General features: G+C 37.9%; 1 long non-coding RNA gene across 1 annotated transcript in view; it reads left to right on the top strand.

The window, feature by feature from the left end:
- Positions 1-14505, top strand: part of LOC138175589 (uncharacterized) — a 55029-nt gene extending 40524 nt beyond the window's left edge. The window contains exon 3 of the long non-coding RNA XR_011172039.1: positions 14411-14505. This is a non-coding gene — a long non-coding RNA (uncharacterized lncRNA). The remainder of the gene's footprint in view (positions 1-14410) is intronic.
- Positions 14506-16015: the final 1510 nt, after the last annotated feature.

Here is a 16015-nt window from a genome sequence, read left to right as displayed (position 1 = left end):
GAAGTCAGAAGTCCTGCACTAAAAGCTTCAGAGGAAAATATGAGCTGGTTACAGGTCATAGAGTACCTTAAGAAGCAGATAATAGAAGTGGAGGAAAAATTGAAAGAGAAATGAGAACAATGCAAGAAAATTACAAAATGAGAGTCAACAGCCTGACTGAGGAAAATACCACCTTAAAAAACAGACCAACTCAAATGGCAAAGGAGGCTCAAAAAGGCAATGAGGAGAAGGATGCCTTAAAAAGTCGAATTTGCCAGATGGAAAAAGAATCTCAAAAGCTCACTGAGGAGAATCATTGCTTCAGAATTAGATTGGAGCAAATGGAAGCTAATGACTTTATGAGAAATCAAGATGCTCTTAAACAGATCCAAACAAATGAAGGAATAGAAGGCAAGGTGAAATATCTCATGGGCGAAACCACTGACCTGGAAAATAGATCCATGAGAGATAATTTAAAAATTATTGGATTACCTGAAAGCCATGTTCAAAGTAAGAACCTAAACATCATCCTCCAGGAAGTTCTCAAAGAAAACTGCCCTGATGTTTTAGAACCAGAGGGCAAAATAGAGGTTGAAAGAATCCACTGATCACCTCCTGAAAAAGATCCCCCCAAAAAACTCCTAGGAATATTATAGCCAGGTTCCAGAATTCCCAGATTAAGGAGAGAATATTACAAGCAGCCAGGAAGAAACAATTCGACTATTGTGGAAACACAATCAGGATAACCCAGGATCTGGCAGCTTCTACACTGAGGGATCAAAGGGCTTGGAATATGATATTCCGGAGGTCAAAGGAACTGGGAATAAAACCAAGAATCACCTACCCAGCAAAACTGAATATCATGTTTCAGGGGAAAATATGGTCATTCAGTGGAATAGAGGACTTTCAAGCATTCTTACTGAAAAAACCAGAGTTGAATAGAAAATTTGACATCCAGATACAAGAAGCAAGAGAAACATGAGAAGGTAAACAGGAAAAAAGATATCATAAGGAACTTATCAAAGTGGAACTATTAACATTTCTACATGGAAAAACAATAATTGTAACTGATGAAACTTTTCTCAGTATGAGAATAGTTGAAGGGAATAGAAATATATATGTCTATATAGGAGGGTATATGGGCATATGAATACATATGTGAATGTGTGTATATATGTTTCCAGGTATACATAGATAGAGGGCACAGGACCAATTTAACAGGAAGGGATGATACTTAAAAGGTGAAATTAAGAGGTGAGAGAGGAATATAATGAGAGGAGATGGGGAGAGACAGAATGGGGTAAACTATCTCATATAGAAGAGGCAAGGGAAAATGGTTACAATGGAGGGGAAGAATAGGAAGGCAAAAGGGAATGGGTAAACCCTATTCCCTTTGAATTTGGCTTGGGGAGGGAATGAAATGCTCACTAAATAGGGTATCTCACCCTACAGGAGAGTAGGGGGGGAAGGAGATGAGAGGGGGCATGATGGAAGGGAGGGCAGGCTGGGGGAGAGGGAAGTTGGAAGCACCCACTTTTGAAAAGGGATGGGATCAAAGTAGAGAATAGAACAAGTGGGAGGTGGGATAGGAAGGAGGGAAATATAGTCAGTCTTTTACAATATATCTACTATGTTATTTTTTTGCATTAGCCACACATGTACAACCTATACTTAACTGCTTATCTTCCCAGTAAGGGTGGGTGACAAGGGAGGAAGGGAATGAATCTGGAATTCAAAGTTTTGAAATCAAATGTTTAAATACATATATATATATTCTATTATTAATGCTATTTTACATGTAATTGGGAAATAAGATATACAGGCACTGGGGCATAGAGTTCCACCATGCCCTACTGGAAAAGTCGAAAGGGGTATGGGAGAAAATATTGGAGAGAGCAGATTGGAGAATGGGATCTCCTGTGGGACTGCTATTTTGGGGCGGTGGGTAGGGGAAAAACGGGTAGAAAATTTGTAACTCAAAATCTGGTGGAAATGAATGATGTAAATCAGAAAAAAAATTATAAAAAACAAACAAAAAAACCATTCCATATATGTTGTCTCCCCATTAGAATATGAACTACTTGAGAGCGGGGACTTCCCCATTTTTCTATTGATATTTGCAGCATTTAACATGGTGCTTTGCAGATAGGATTTAATAAATGTATTATTCATTCATTAATTTGATTTAAGTCTAGTGAATCACACCAATTCTTGGAAAAAAGATAGGATAATTCAAGTAGTAGCAGATTCAGAGGAAGGGTTTTTGTTATGTTGCTTCATTTTACAGGGATAGAGAACTGAGAATGTTTGTATGTACATTGAGGGGAAGGGACTAGACTGTAGATGCATATGAGAGAATGACTGGTTGATAGGACATGTCCACAGAGGAAATGGGAGAGAATGGGATCAAAGATACAGCCTTTTTTATGCCAAGGTGCTCACCTAACTCTTGGTTGCTACAAGCTATAATTATTTTTCCTTTTGTTTTTCTTAAAAAGTCATAGGAAATGAAGTGGGGGAAGGCTGGGTGGAATGACTCCAGTAAAAATAAAAACACTAAGACAAGAGTGTTGAAATAGGTTGTGAAACTCCAGTGAGAATTTAAAGAACCAGGGCACAGTACTCTTGAGTCTTTCTATGCTTTTCTCCTCAACACCTGTAGTTTGAAGCTTTTCAGCTGCCAGTGAAGCCATGTCTGCAAGGACAGAAAATGCATGAGAGGAGTCCCAGAGGAAAAATGATGGAAAATTCCAACTTAGAAATGGCATGGACAGTGAACTTGCATCAAGAATTTCAGGGCCTCAGCTATGGGGTTCAGGCCAGTGTGATGTTACAGATACCAGAGGAACTCTCCAGTGACCATTATAAAAAGAGGCCTCTCCCCCAAGGTGAGACTGTAGTATTCTTCCACACTTTAATCTGTGTGTCCCTGGGTACTAACTCTCTGTGACTTTTAAGTGTTAGAAAAGGAGTTGATGTGAATTAATAGAGGGAGTTTCTTCAATTCAGGAGGTTTCTATAACAATAAAGTCATAGATCTAGTCCCTATCCCTGTCCCCCTGATTATGACATTGGTAACAATGTTTGATAACTCACTTTTGCAAACGACCTTCCTGACATCTGTTCAGTTGGAGACGATGAAGTTGAGAACTTGGATCTTAATAGGAATGAGTGGCTATTGCCACTGGAAGCAGAGACTGCAGGTCTCTATGTAATTTTTAATACTGTAACTGTACTCTCAGTTTCATTTAGTAAATGTACTCAAATCTGCAATGAGAATATATATTCCTTTGGGGCATGTAAAATTGGAGAGATAATAATCTTAATGGCAAATGGGAGTATGAATCAATTTTGATGAATTTATGAAAATTTATATTATAATGATCTTTTACACTTGGATTAAGCTGAGAGGAACTCACGTACTCGTTGCACAGCTGAGAGTGTTTCCCAGAACATGCATAGAGATATATACAGGTAGTGGACGTCTGGGTCAATAGCTTTAACTCAGTGTCACCTGGTGGCTTATGCTGAGTTTGCATCCCTGAGGCCCTGAAATTCTTGATGCAAGTTCACTGTCCATGCTATTTCTAAGTTGGAATTTTCCATCATTTTTCCTCTGGGACTCCTCTCATGCTTTTTCTGTCCTTGCAGACATGGCTTCACTGGAAGCTGGAAAGCTTCAACCTACAGGTATTGAGGAGAAAAGTATAGAAAGACTCAATGCAATAGCTAGTTCATACAATGTTCTTGGGAAGCATATGACCATTATAACCTCCTAGATGTCTTTATTTTCCAGGTGCCTATGAAATGGTTAGATATATCAATGAAGAGGAAGACTCCTAATATGTTTACCTGTAAATAATATGGTCATGGAATCATAGATGTTCGGACCATGAAAAGGCAACTTAGAGAACGTAGAATGTTAGAGCTAGAATGGATGTTTGCTCTTGTTACAGTTTCCTGGTTTTAGATAAAAAGAAATTGGGGCCCAGAGAAGAAAAATATCTTTTCAAGGTCAGATATCTAGGTCACAGCCGAGTTGCAATGAGAGAAATCAAATCAAATGATTCTCAATGTAGTGTGTCTGTTTCATAGTACCAAAGTATTCATTTTTATCTTATCCTTCAAATATAAATATGTAACACCGTTTTCACTTGACCTTCCATGAGGGACTCTAGATACCATTATTATATATTTAAGAACCAAATGTAATGTTTCAGAGAAGCAGTTTTTGCTGGCAGTTGGGAGCTACTGTTAATGTAACTGCCTGGCTTTGAAGTTCTTCCCTCTATAGAATGAGAGAGATTGTGTGTTTTATCTTTTATTTATTTTTTTTTTTTGCCATTTCAGGGTGTATTTTATCTTATTTTTTGGTTTCCTTTTTAAGAAATTGATTATTTATTTTAAATGTTCTTTTTAAAAATTTTGAGTTTCAAAATTTTTTCCTTCCCTCTCAAATTCTCCCCCACTTATTGAGAAGGCAAGCAATACAATATCAATTATACCTGTGAGACTATGCAAAACATATTTCCATATTAACCATTTTTTTAAAGCAAGAAAAATAAAGTGATAAAATTATACTTCAATTTGCACTCAGAGTTTATCAGTTCTCTTTCTGGAGGTGGATAGCACCCTGAGTTCTTTGGAATTGCCTTGGATCATTGTATTGATCAGAGTAGCCAAACCTTCTACAGTTGATCCTCACTACAGCATTGCTATTACTGTATACAGTGATCTCCCAGTTCTTTTCACTTTACTTTGCATCAATTGCCATGTTTTTTCTGAAACTATATTCCTTGTCATTTCTTACAATATAATACTACTCCATCACAATCCTATGCCATAACTTGTTCAGTTATTCCCCAATTGATAAGCATCCCCTCAATTTCCAATTCTTTGCTGCCACAAAAAGGGCTGCTATAAATATTTTTGTACATATAGGTCCTTTTCCTTTTCCTTTGATCTCTTTGGAATACAGACCTAGTAGTGATATTGTTGGGTCAAAAGGTAAAAGCACTTTTATAGCCCTTTGGGTCCAATTCCAAATCGTTTTACAGAGTAGTTGGACCAGTTCAGTACTCTACCAGCAGTACATTAGAGTGCGTATTTTTCCCTTATCCCCTTCAGCATTTGTCATTTCTGATGGGTATGAGGTGGTGTAATACCAATGTGATACACATAGCAGTTGCTATGAACATGCATATGTTTTTCCAGAGTAGATTCACAAAATATAATAAACTCTCTTCCTCAGAATCTGTCCAGAGTCATCCCCCACAGGCACTGGAGGTGACCAGGGGAGGAGCCCAAACAAGGCCCTGTTTCACTCTGTCATTCCGGCTCTGCCCCCTTGAAAATTATTTTCTTCAGTTAACTTTTGCATCTCTTTTTTTCCATTTGGCCAATTCTATTTTTAAGGAGTTTTTTTGTTCAGTGAAATTTTTGTGCCTCTTTTACCATTTGGCCAATTCTGTTTTTTAAATTTTTTTCTGTTTTTTTTTTTTTTTTTTTTTTCTTTTACCAAACTGATAATTCTCTTTTCATAATTTGTGTACATTACTGTTCTTTTTTTTTCCCTCAGTTTTTCCTCTACCACTCATCTCCTTTCTTTAACCCTTCACAGAATTCTTCATGGGCTTGGGTATAAGTAGCATTTTTCTTTTGAGGCTTTTGTTTGTAACTGGTTTTCATATTGTTTTCTTCTGAGTTTATATCTTGACCTTCCTTGCCCCCGCAGTAGATGTTTATGGTCAAGTTCTTTTTTTGATTGTTTGCTCATTTTTTCAGGCTATTTTTTGACTTTGAACTTTATGTTAAAGTTGGGTTCTGCTCAATTTGGAGTGGGAAGCACTGTCCCAAGATTCCAGCTTTTTTGTGATGTGGTTTTAAGAGTCAGTTCTGGGCGTCTGCAAGTTTTTGGTTCTTCCAAGGTGGTGTGATGCAGTTAGAAGTGTGGTTGCTGCTCTCCTGGTCTGTACTTTGGTTTTTACCCATGAAAGGACCCTTGTCCCTTGCAGATGCATGTGCTAGCACTCTTTTTTACTTTGGAACTGAGACTGAAGATCCTGTGCCCTTATGATTGATCACCAGCACTCTTTCTACCCTGGAACTGCAACCCAGAACTGTGTATGGGCAGTAGAATTGCCAATCAGTGCCAGCTGTATCAGGTGCCAGTAAAAGGTCCTCTATAATCTCCTTCTGACCACATTTCTATCCCTGGACTGAGAACTCCTGAAGCTGCTGCTGCAATGGCTGCTGTTGCTGCTGCCATGTGTATGGGCTCTGGACAGGCCTCCACCCTGGAGCCATAGACTTTTTCTGCTGAGTTGCTTAAGATGAAAAAATGTCTCATCCTCACCTTTTGTTGGTTCTGATGCTCAAAATTTGATTTGAGGTGTTATTTTAGAGTTGTTTGGAGGGGAATTTTCAAAGAGTTCAGCTTGGTTGTCTCTAATTCGCTTTCTTGGCTCCCTTTGTGTTTTATCTTTGATCTATGAGGAATCTGTGGAAGAGACAGAGAAAGAAGATCAAGAAAATATCTTTCTTGTTAGAAGTGCATTAACTTATTTTATGAAGAAATGATATAAAGAGAATTCTGTGACTTTTCTGTGAGGACCTGGAAGTTTATAGTTCATTTTGGATATAGTGTTTCATGAGATGACTGGAAACAGAACAAAGAAAATGAACAAACAATTTTTTGGAGACTGAATTTAATTCTTACCTTGAGGAGAAATATGAAAGTTTCTTGAGAGGCTTAAATACATATCAGGAGCAAGGTGAATGGCAAAATTGTTTCCTCAAATGATATTACCTACTATTGGAGTGGCTTTCCTCATAGCTAAAATATTTTAAATATCATTGTCTGTTTTTAGTATTGATTTTATTCCTTAAATCGCACATATCCACTACTATTGAGAAAAGGGGCTTTTCTGGTTGTCTTAATAAATAACATTTAATGAACTGAGTTTCAGGTTTGAGTCAACTGAATGATGAAAAAGAGATTGCAATTTTATTAGTTAATAATTAAATATCCAAATATACCCTTTGGTATAGAACTTGATATGATAAAATTAAGCACGGGAATGAATCAAATGGCATGATGAAGGGTGATCTGCATCATAAGTGTGATTGATCACATTTACTCTGTTACATATACATGTATAAATAACACTTCTCTTTCAAATGCTACTATGGAGATGAAATATTCAAGGACACAGTGCTCTAGAGTTCACCAGTTGTGATATCAGAATTTAGTTTTCTAGTATTGTGTTTTGGGAAAGGCCTCTAGGGGAATGTAATGGAAATGCAAATTTAAAGATCTTCCCTGCCCCTAGGCCCTTTGATAGGCTTAAGAAACTCTGAAAACCTTCCTTGATTTGAAAATATACTCTGCCCCCTAATAGGCTGAATGTGGTCACATGGAGCCTGTGGCAGGAGGCTTGGTTTTCAGGAATGCCCACACCTTGATGCTGTGTGATTGGGGGCAGTGGGTCAAGAGGGTAGTTACATTCTCTGACCCAGGAGAAGGCTATATAATCCCTGATGTGAGGCTTTGCTTTGGGGCTCACTTTGAGAAGAGTTGTGTGACTTGACAAGATGAGACTCTGGGCAGCCGTTGAGAACCCCCAGCTTTGAAAACCCAGATGTTGATGCTTCCCTCTGTGGTAACTGTGATTTGATATGGATGTAATGGTTAGACAATTTGGAAGCCTGTCTGCTTGATCTGTTTCTGTTTTGTAACTTCTGTCTGTATACTCTGAAGTTTGGGGTGCTGACCTTTTTCCCCTGAACTAGGTAAATGATATATGTTTGATTGATTAAAGTGAGCTTGTTAACCCATTTTGAGTTGCTTTCCTTTAGAAAAGCAGATCTAAGAACCTGTGTTGGCAGTCACCCTGGGGATGCTGGGGTGCTTGCTGCTACAAGGAAAGAGACTAAAAGTCAGATGATTAATCATCATTCTTGTAACCTACTACAGTGGGGATGAAGGGAGGCAGAGGTAAGCAGGGTACCCAACCTTCTACCTTTCTTTGAGACCCAGTTATCAGACAATGAAGGTCAGCTGCTGAGGAGCAGTGACCACAATTTTCCTCTTCAAAAAACCAATGCATATTTTGGTAAGCCCACAGGGTATATGAAGGAACCATCCATTTTTCTATTTGTCTGTCAAAAAGGGATTGGCTCAAAGCTCATTTTCCCATTAAACTGGTTGATAATTTACTTTTCATTTGGGAGGAGGCTGAGCTTATGAGAAGAGGCTAATTCTGCCCCTGGAGTCTACAGTACAAGTCACTGGTTTCTTATCTGACTGAACTATTCTCTTCTTTCCCCTAATTGTTTATTGACTTTTCATTGAAGTTATTTTATTTCCTTTTTGTTGAAAAAGACACATGGTGGCCACAAATCCTTGTTCATATAACTGTTATGGACATGGTAGAGATTTGTGAAAAAGTTTGGGTTCTTGTAATGGCTTCAGCAAGACCAAAGCACAGGGGAGCAAGAGCAGAGAAAAATTCCATTCCAAAGTAAAGAAGCACAAATTTCAATAAAAAAAGAGAATTAATTACATAGATCCACACACAGACCTAGAAATAGTAGAGAAAAGCCCTAAGTAGAGGACTTTTTTTTTGTAAAGGGAGTCAAGTATATAGGAAAAGGTGATTTATTTTCAGTGGTACATGGAGGGCTCCAGCCCCTTAAAGCTAAGCTGCTCATGTGAGCCAATACCAAATTCTATACATTGGTGACGTCCCCATTCAGGCATTATGAATAATTATATAATTAAATATGTATATGTACTGCATCTTTAATTATTATGAGGTTTTGTTTTTCAAAAATAAAACAAGCATAGAAGAATCTTTAATGTATTTTGTATAAGAACTGAAGCTTAAGTTTTAAGTCCTATTGTTTTAGATGTCAGCATACTGGTTTTCTCAGATGAATTTTGTACTGGAATAATACATGGAACTTCTTTTCCAAAAGGAATCCTTTATGGTGGTTTTATTATTATGTAGCCAGGAAATGCCCATTTACAGCTGCACAAAAAGTATTATATCGAGTCAACAAAAAATGAGACAGTTTATATTTCAGTATGTTTTTAATTTTTGTAACATGTAGATGTCCCTTCCTTCCATTTCCTTTTATGTGTGTCCCATTAGAATGTAAGCTCCTTGAGGGGAGGGACTGTCTTTTCGCCTGTATTTATTTGTATTTCCAGTTTGCAGATCAGTGCCTGGCACATAGTAAGTGTTTAACACATGCTTGTTGACTTGACTTGCTCATATATTAAAATATGTTTTGCTAGCTTCCTAAATGAATTACACAGAAGCAAGTTAAGTGACAGTGTAGCCTCTAGTGGAATACACAGGATGGGCAGGAATGAGATCTACATTTTGGAGGGATTACCATAATGATGAGAGTAGAGATCAATTGGAATATTAGAGTATTGGAGTAGTATCTAATATATGACTCCCGGTGAAGACCCTATTGTCTTGACAGCATAGGAAGATTTATTATCATCATATCATCAATAAACATTTATTAAATGTCTGTTACGTGGAGGTACTGTGCTAAGCACTTAGGATACAAATAGAGGCAAAAGTCAGTCTCAGGGAGCTCACATTCTAATGAGGGAGACGAGAAACACACACTCACACATGCTATATGGGATAAAGAGGAAATAACAGAGGAAAGGCATTAGAATTAAGAGGGGTTGAGAAAGGTTTCCTACAGAAGATAGAACTTTAGTTGGGACTTAAAGGGAGCCAGTAGGCAGAGAGAGCAGGGAGAGCATTCTAGGCATGGAGGTAACAAGAGAAAAATACCAGTTGTAGAGATGGAGTGTGTTTTTGGAAGAACAGCAAGGAGACCAGTGCAGTTGGATCAGAGTGTCTGGCTGGAAGGAAAGATTAAGAAGGCTGAAAAGGGGACCAGGTTATAAAGCAGAAGATTTTTGTATTTGGTCCTGGAGGAAACAGAGACCCATTTGAGTTTATTGAGTAGGGGAATGATTTGGTTGGACCTATGCTTTAGAAAAATCACTCTAGTAGCTGAATGGAAGATGGATTGAAGTGGTGTTTAGTTACTGCTCCAATACTCTAATATTCCAGTTTATCTCCACTTGATGTTTTTATTTCCTCTTGACTCTAGCTTACGTGATAGTAAATGAGTAGTGAATTGTCTCATTTGTGAGATGTATAGAATATACATTGAGCTGGAATCATAAAATCATAGGATCATAGATTTAGAGCTAGATGAGACCTTAAAGGTCACCTAGTTCAAACCTCTCATATTACAATTGAGGGTACTGAGATTCAGAGAAGGTGTGGTCTTTACCCAAGGCCACACAGCAATAATTAATAATAATAATTAATGATATTAGCAACAAAAACACTCCTACTATGTACCAAGCACTGTGCTAAGTGCTTTACAATAGCTATTTGATCCTCACAACAACCCTGGGACATGGGCACTATTATTATCCCTATTTTACAGATGAGGAAACTGAGGTACACAGAGATTAAGTGACTTGCCAGGGTCGCAGAGTTACTAAGTGTCTGAGGCAGGATTGAATGCAGGTCTTCCTGACTTCAGGCCCATGCTCTAACCACTGTGTTATCTTGCTGCTCCCAATATATCATAGACTTCAAACCCATGTCCTCTGACACTGAAGGACTTGGGGATATTTAAAGTAGTTAATAAAAGAGTGATAGAGGGCATGATATTTGTGTTCAAGTGTTTGAAGGGTTATAAAGTGAGGGATGGATTACACTGCTCCAGAGGGTGAGACCAGAAGCACTAGGTGGAAATTGCTAAGAGACCAATTTTAGCCTTGATTTAGGAAAAACATTCCCTAGCACTTAAAACTATCACAAAGTGGAATGGACTAGCTAAAGAGATGGCAGGTTCTCAAGCTGAGGCTGGATGATCACTTGGTGACATTGTCACCTGCAGGATACTGTCAGCCTTGGTACTTCACCTTATCACTACGCTCTGTCTGTCTCTCTGATTGGAGGGTAGAGCCATGAACTCCACAACTTCCATTCAAGGAAGTATCTTGACTGAGAACACCTTACATTTTATCTGGTTGCACTACTACCAGACTTCTCTCATTTTTCCATCAACTTCCTCTTCCTTGTCCTGCTTTTCAGCTTCCTTTTGTGTGTTTTTATCCCTCATCAAGATTGTAAGCCCCTTGAGGGCATTTAGAACTGTCTGGCATGTAGTGGGTGCTTAATAAATGTCTATTGGTTGATTGATACTGGGAATTCCTTTCATATTTAGGTAAGTCTAGAAGAGTGTTGAGTTCCCTCCCAACTCTTATGTTCTATGATTCTGTGATTGTAAATATAGTGCTATCCTGATTCTGGATGAGAAATGGATTTTTTAAAAGATATTTTCATGCTTCTTTATACATATATGCATACACACATAAAAATAATCAGATCCATAAACAGGGCAGAGCAAGTGGGACTTTGTCCCAGGCACAAATGATTTAGAGAGTGCCAAAAATAAAGACACTGGTATATAGGGGATACTCTGATTCACATCACACGGGATATATACCACTCCCAACATTCTGAACTCTGGCCCTTCATTAGGATCTGGAGAGATGAGGTAGACTTCATCTCTTCCCTTAGGTGCCTCAGGTTCCCTGACTCTGGATACCTTTTACCAGGAGCCGAGGTTGAAAGCGGAAGTGTCAAAATGGGAATAGTAGGTGGCTGAAGTTTGTTTTTTTGGAGGAGGCTTTGAATATACTTTATTATCTTCATATATCATATTCCTATATGCTCACAACAAATAATTTTTTGATGTTTTCTTTCAGTTTAAAAAATTTTCCTTTTTAATAAACTAACCGTCAACAAATGTGAATATTTTGATATATAAAGAACAGAAAAAAAGGATGGTATATGAAACTGAATCTCTATTATGTACAGCTTGATTTTAAAAAGTGTATATTAAATTTAGCACTTGCCTGTGTCCTTGTCTGAACTTCCTTCTGCTTTCTTCTGTGTAATTAAAAAGTTTTATTGATGCTCTTTCTTTTTCTTTTTTTATAATTCTTTACCCACACTCATTCCTACCAAAAGACCCTCTTTTGTAATAAGTGAGTATAGTAAAAGAAAAAGTTAGACATTTGCTATATTTGAAAAGGTTTCATTTTGCACCTTTTGTCCATTACTTCTCTGCCAACAGGCAGGAGGCATGGTTGATTATCAGTCTTCTGTACTTATGATTTTTTTTTTTTTTAGCAATCGAGGTTAAGTAACTTGCTCAAGGTTACACGGCCAGTTATTTCTGGGTATGGTGCTGAGTGTCTGAGCCCAGGATTCGATCTCCAGGTCATCCCAACACTGGAGCCGGTGCTCTTACTCGCTGTGCTACCTAGCCGCCCCTGTACTTATGATTAATCATTGTATTTCAGAGATCTTAAGTCTTGCAAAGTTGTTTCTTTTGCATTTTATACTCATTGTATAAATTGTTCTCCTAGATCAACTCACTTGATCTTAAACCAATTTATAAAAGTTTTCCCAGGTTTCTCCAAATATATCCATGTTATTACTTCTTATATAATATTACTTCTTGTTGTAATACTTATTGTATAACTTCTTATGTAATATCCTATTGCAGAATGTTCACAGTAAAACTCGATTTCATCCACATACCACAATCTGTTCAGCCACTCCTCAAAAGAGGGACACTTACTTTGTTTACCGTTCTTTGCTACAACGAAAAGTGCTGTTATGAATATTTTTGGCATATGTGGGTCTTTTCTCTCTGGCTTTGACCATTTTGGGATAGAGATAGATAACTAGATGAAGCATTTATTAAGTATACACTTTGTGCTTAGCAATGTCTTTACTTCTTAGTATTATGAACCTAGTAGTGGTACTATTGGGTCAGAGGGCATATAGAGTTTAATTCCTTTTTGGGTATAGTTGTAGATTGTTTTCTAGAATGACTAGATCAGTTTAAATCTCCCACAATAGTACATTAGTGTGCTATCCTAACAGATCTTCCTATAATTTTCATTTTCTTCTATTTCCATCTTTGTCATTCTGGTGGGTATGAGGTAGAGACTCAGAATTTATTTAATTAGAATTTCTCTCATCAGTGATAAGAATCATTTTTAAATTTGCTTTTCCAAGTATTTGTTGCATTTCTTTTAAAAATTGCCTGTTTATTCCTTTGTTCATTAATCTATTAGGGATAATAGTTCTTGTTCCTTTATATGTGTATCAGTTCCTTATATATCTTAGATATTTTACCTTTATCAGAGAAATTTGTTGTAAAGATTTTTTTCTCAGTTAATTTCTATGTTCTCTTTGAACCTGAAAATGAGCCAGATTTTGAATAGAGAGAGAGAGAGAGAGAGTGTGTGTGTGTGTGTATGCATGCATGTACATGTCTGTGTGATATACCTCTAACTAATGGACTCCTTTGGACAGGACCTCTTTCAGTGGTAGATTAGAGAACTAGAGGTACCTAGTGATGTAGGACAATTGGTGCTTGACTGTAATGGGAGGGGTAAAGATAGAAGGAAGTCCAGGGGTGGGTGTACTGTTCAGATGAGCCTGGTTTTTGAGAGCCAATCGTTAAATTTTCACTATGAGCACTCAAAAACTGGCAAATGCCATAGTTCAGGGCTTGATTTATTATTGTGATATTGTCTAATCATAAGAAGGTGATGGAGAAAATGGAAATAAAACAGATTAAACTTGAAAGTGAGTACTTTTTGGGGGAGAGGCAGTTGTTAAACATTTACTAATACATCACTGAAGGAAGTATACAATCAGAATTGTGAGTAGCTACTGTAAGCTCTGATCCTCTCCCTCAGACAAGGTCTTTTCTTTCTGTGTCAAATCTTCCCAGGAGCAAGCCAGTTAGGGACATTAAAAAACATTTGTCATGTCATCTTCTTCTCTTCCATACAGAAGGGGTGAGACATTTGCTAAGCCTGGATCCTATTGGCACACATGCTCTTGCTCTCTCTTACCACTTCTTCAGTATCTTTGCATAGGGTTCTCTATTTGCCCCTCTCTGCCTGAGGGTCAGATCTCAATTATCATCACCTTGAAGAAAGAGAGATAGGTGACTGGGCCAACAACAGGGATGGTGATTGTTTAAGTGACATGTAGGTAGATAGAGAAGGATGTCAGATATTCCCCTCCTTTCCTTGTGCCTCATTATGATCCAGCAGCCATAGATAAAATAGCACCTAGTGACTGAGAAGAATTAAGAGAGGAAGCTAGCATCTTATATCTCAGTTCTTTTTTATAGGCAAACTAAAAGTTCCACCTATATTGCTTCTACTTCCTCATCTCCTACTCACTTTCCAAGGCATTTTAATCTGGTTCTGATCATTAATAAGTGACATATTCTTAATAAGTTACTTCATTACTACATAAAATGTCTTTATCTCATTTTGCAGGGAGGCTCTGAAGCTTGTTGAGGAGGAGAATAACTCAATATCCTTCCTACAGAAATATACTAACTCTTTACACTCTCTCCCTCATGAACTCTGGTAAGTACAGAGACTTTAAAATGTGAGTTGCTGGTTCTAGACCTTGAGTTATGCTCAGTCTTTCTTGATCCAAAGCTCTTATTTAACTAACCTGACTCTGATGCTGCCTCAGTGGCACAGAGGGAGAGAGTAGGAGAGTCATTACATGGCCTGGCATTTATCCTGTGATGACTGGGAAAACCCTTGGAAGCCATGCTCAAGGTTACACGGCCAGTTATTTCTGGATGTGGTGCTGAGTATCTGAGCTCGGGATTCGATCTCCAGGTCATCCCGACACTGGAGCCAGTGCTCTTACTCGCTGTGCTACCTGGCTGTCCCTAAAATGGAGATTTGAAATCATCTTCAGAGATTTTGACACATAGACATGTTATATGAATGTTTTCCCATGTAGAACATATACACAAGGCCCATTGTGTGCTTTGCATATGTTCTGAAGGGACTTGTGCTAATTACTTTTAGTAGAATTTATTAACTACCTGTTATTATAGATAGATTCTCCTCTTCACAAGTGACTCTATCACCAACAGAAAGGGAAAATTTCATTAAAATTCTGATTTGGAGGTTTATCCACCCCTATCAATATCTTCAAAATCTATCAGGGAAACAGACAGCATACCCTTTGTGTTTCTAGGGGAGGCATTACAAAAAGCAGAAGACCTGTTAGTCATCCAAATTGATGTATTCCCCCTGCAGAGTCTAGGAGCAGCAAACATTAATTTTACTGAAAGAGTCATTCCCTTGTACTCCTCATCCTGTTGATGAGGTCAGGAAAGAGAGAGCTTAAGGAGGAAGATAGAATCACAGAATGATAGAATAAGGAATGCCTTTAAAGAATGTTTAGTCCAATCCTCTCATTTTACATATAAGGAAATTGAGACCCACAGAGATCATTCACATATTAAGTAGCAGAGATATGGGATTCCAGCCCAGGTCGTCTGAATCCAAATCAGTTGAGAACTTTTTTCACAACAGCCTGTGTTTAAGTAAATGCAGGACTGTTGTTAGAGGGAGGAAAGGAAAGAACCATGACACAAAAAGCCATGTTCCTCATGGTCCATTGTTGCCTTCTAAACTTTTTCCCCCTTGTCTCTTTGATAGACATTTGGATATAGGCTTTACCTGTGGATTGGCAATGTCTCTCTTTGCCTAGGTATAATCCCAAGAACAGAGATATCCAACTCCATTGGGTGTCCAGAAAAATATAGAGTTAGAGCCCTCCTCTGCATACCAGAGTTATTTAGACAACTTGGTGGCACAGTGGATAAGGTGTTAGATTTGGAATATAGAAGACCTGAGTTCAAATTCTTCCACAGAAACAGACTAGATGTGACTCTGGGGAAGGCACTTCATCTCTTCTTCATTTTTCTCATTTGTATGTAGGATAGGAATAGCACCTACCAAACAATGTTTTTTGTGAGGATCTAATGAGGTAACTCACGCAGTGCACTTTGTAAACCTAAAAGGGCAACAAACACGTTGGCTATTATTATTATTTAACTAGATAAAAAAATA

The sequence above is a fragment of the Petaurus breviceps genome, unplaced genomic scaffold, assembly GCF_028583685.1.
Source record: "Petaurus breviceps papuanus isolate PSGF00001 unplaced genomic scaffold, PetGlider_PUasm1.0 78, whole genome shotgun sequence".
NCBI lineage: Eukaryota > Metazoa > Chordata > Mammalia > Diprotodontia > Petauridae > Petaurus > Petaurus breviceps.
Note: the sequence above shows the minus strand (reverse complement) of the source record. Positions and strands in the feature narration are given on the sequence as shown.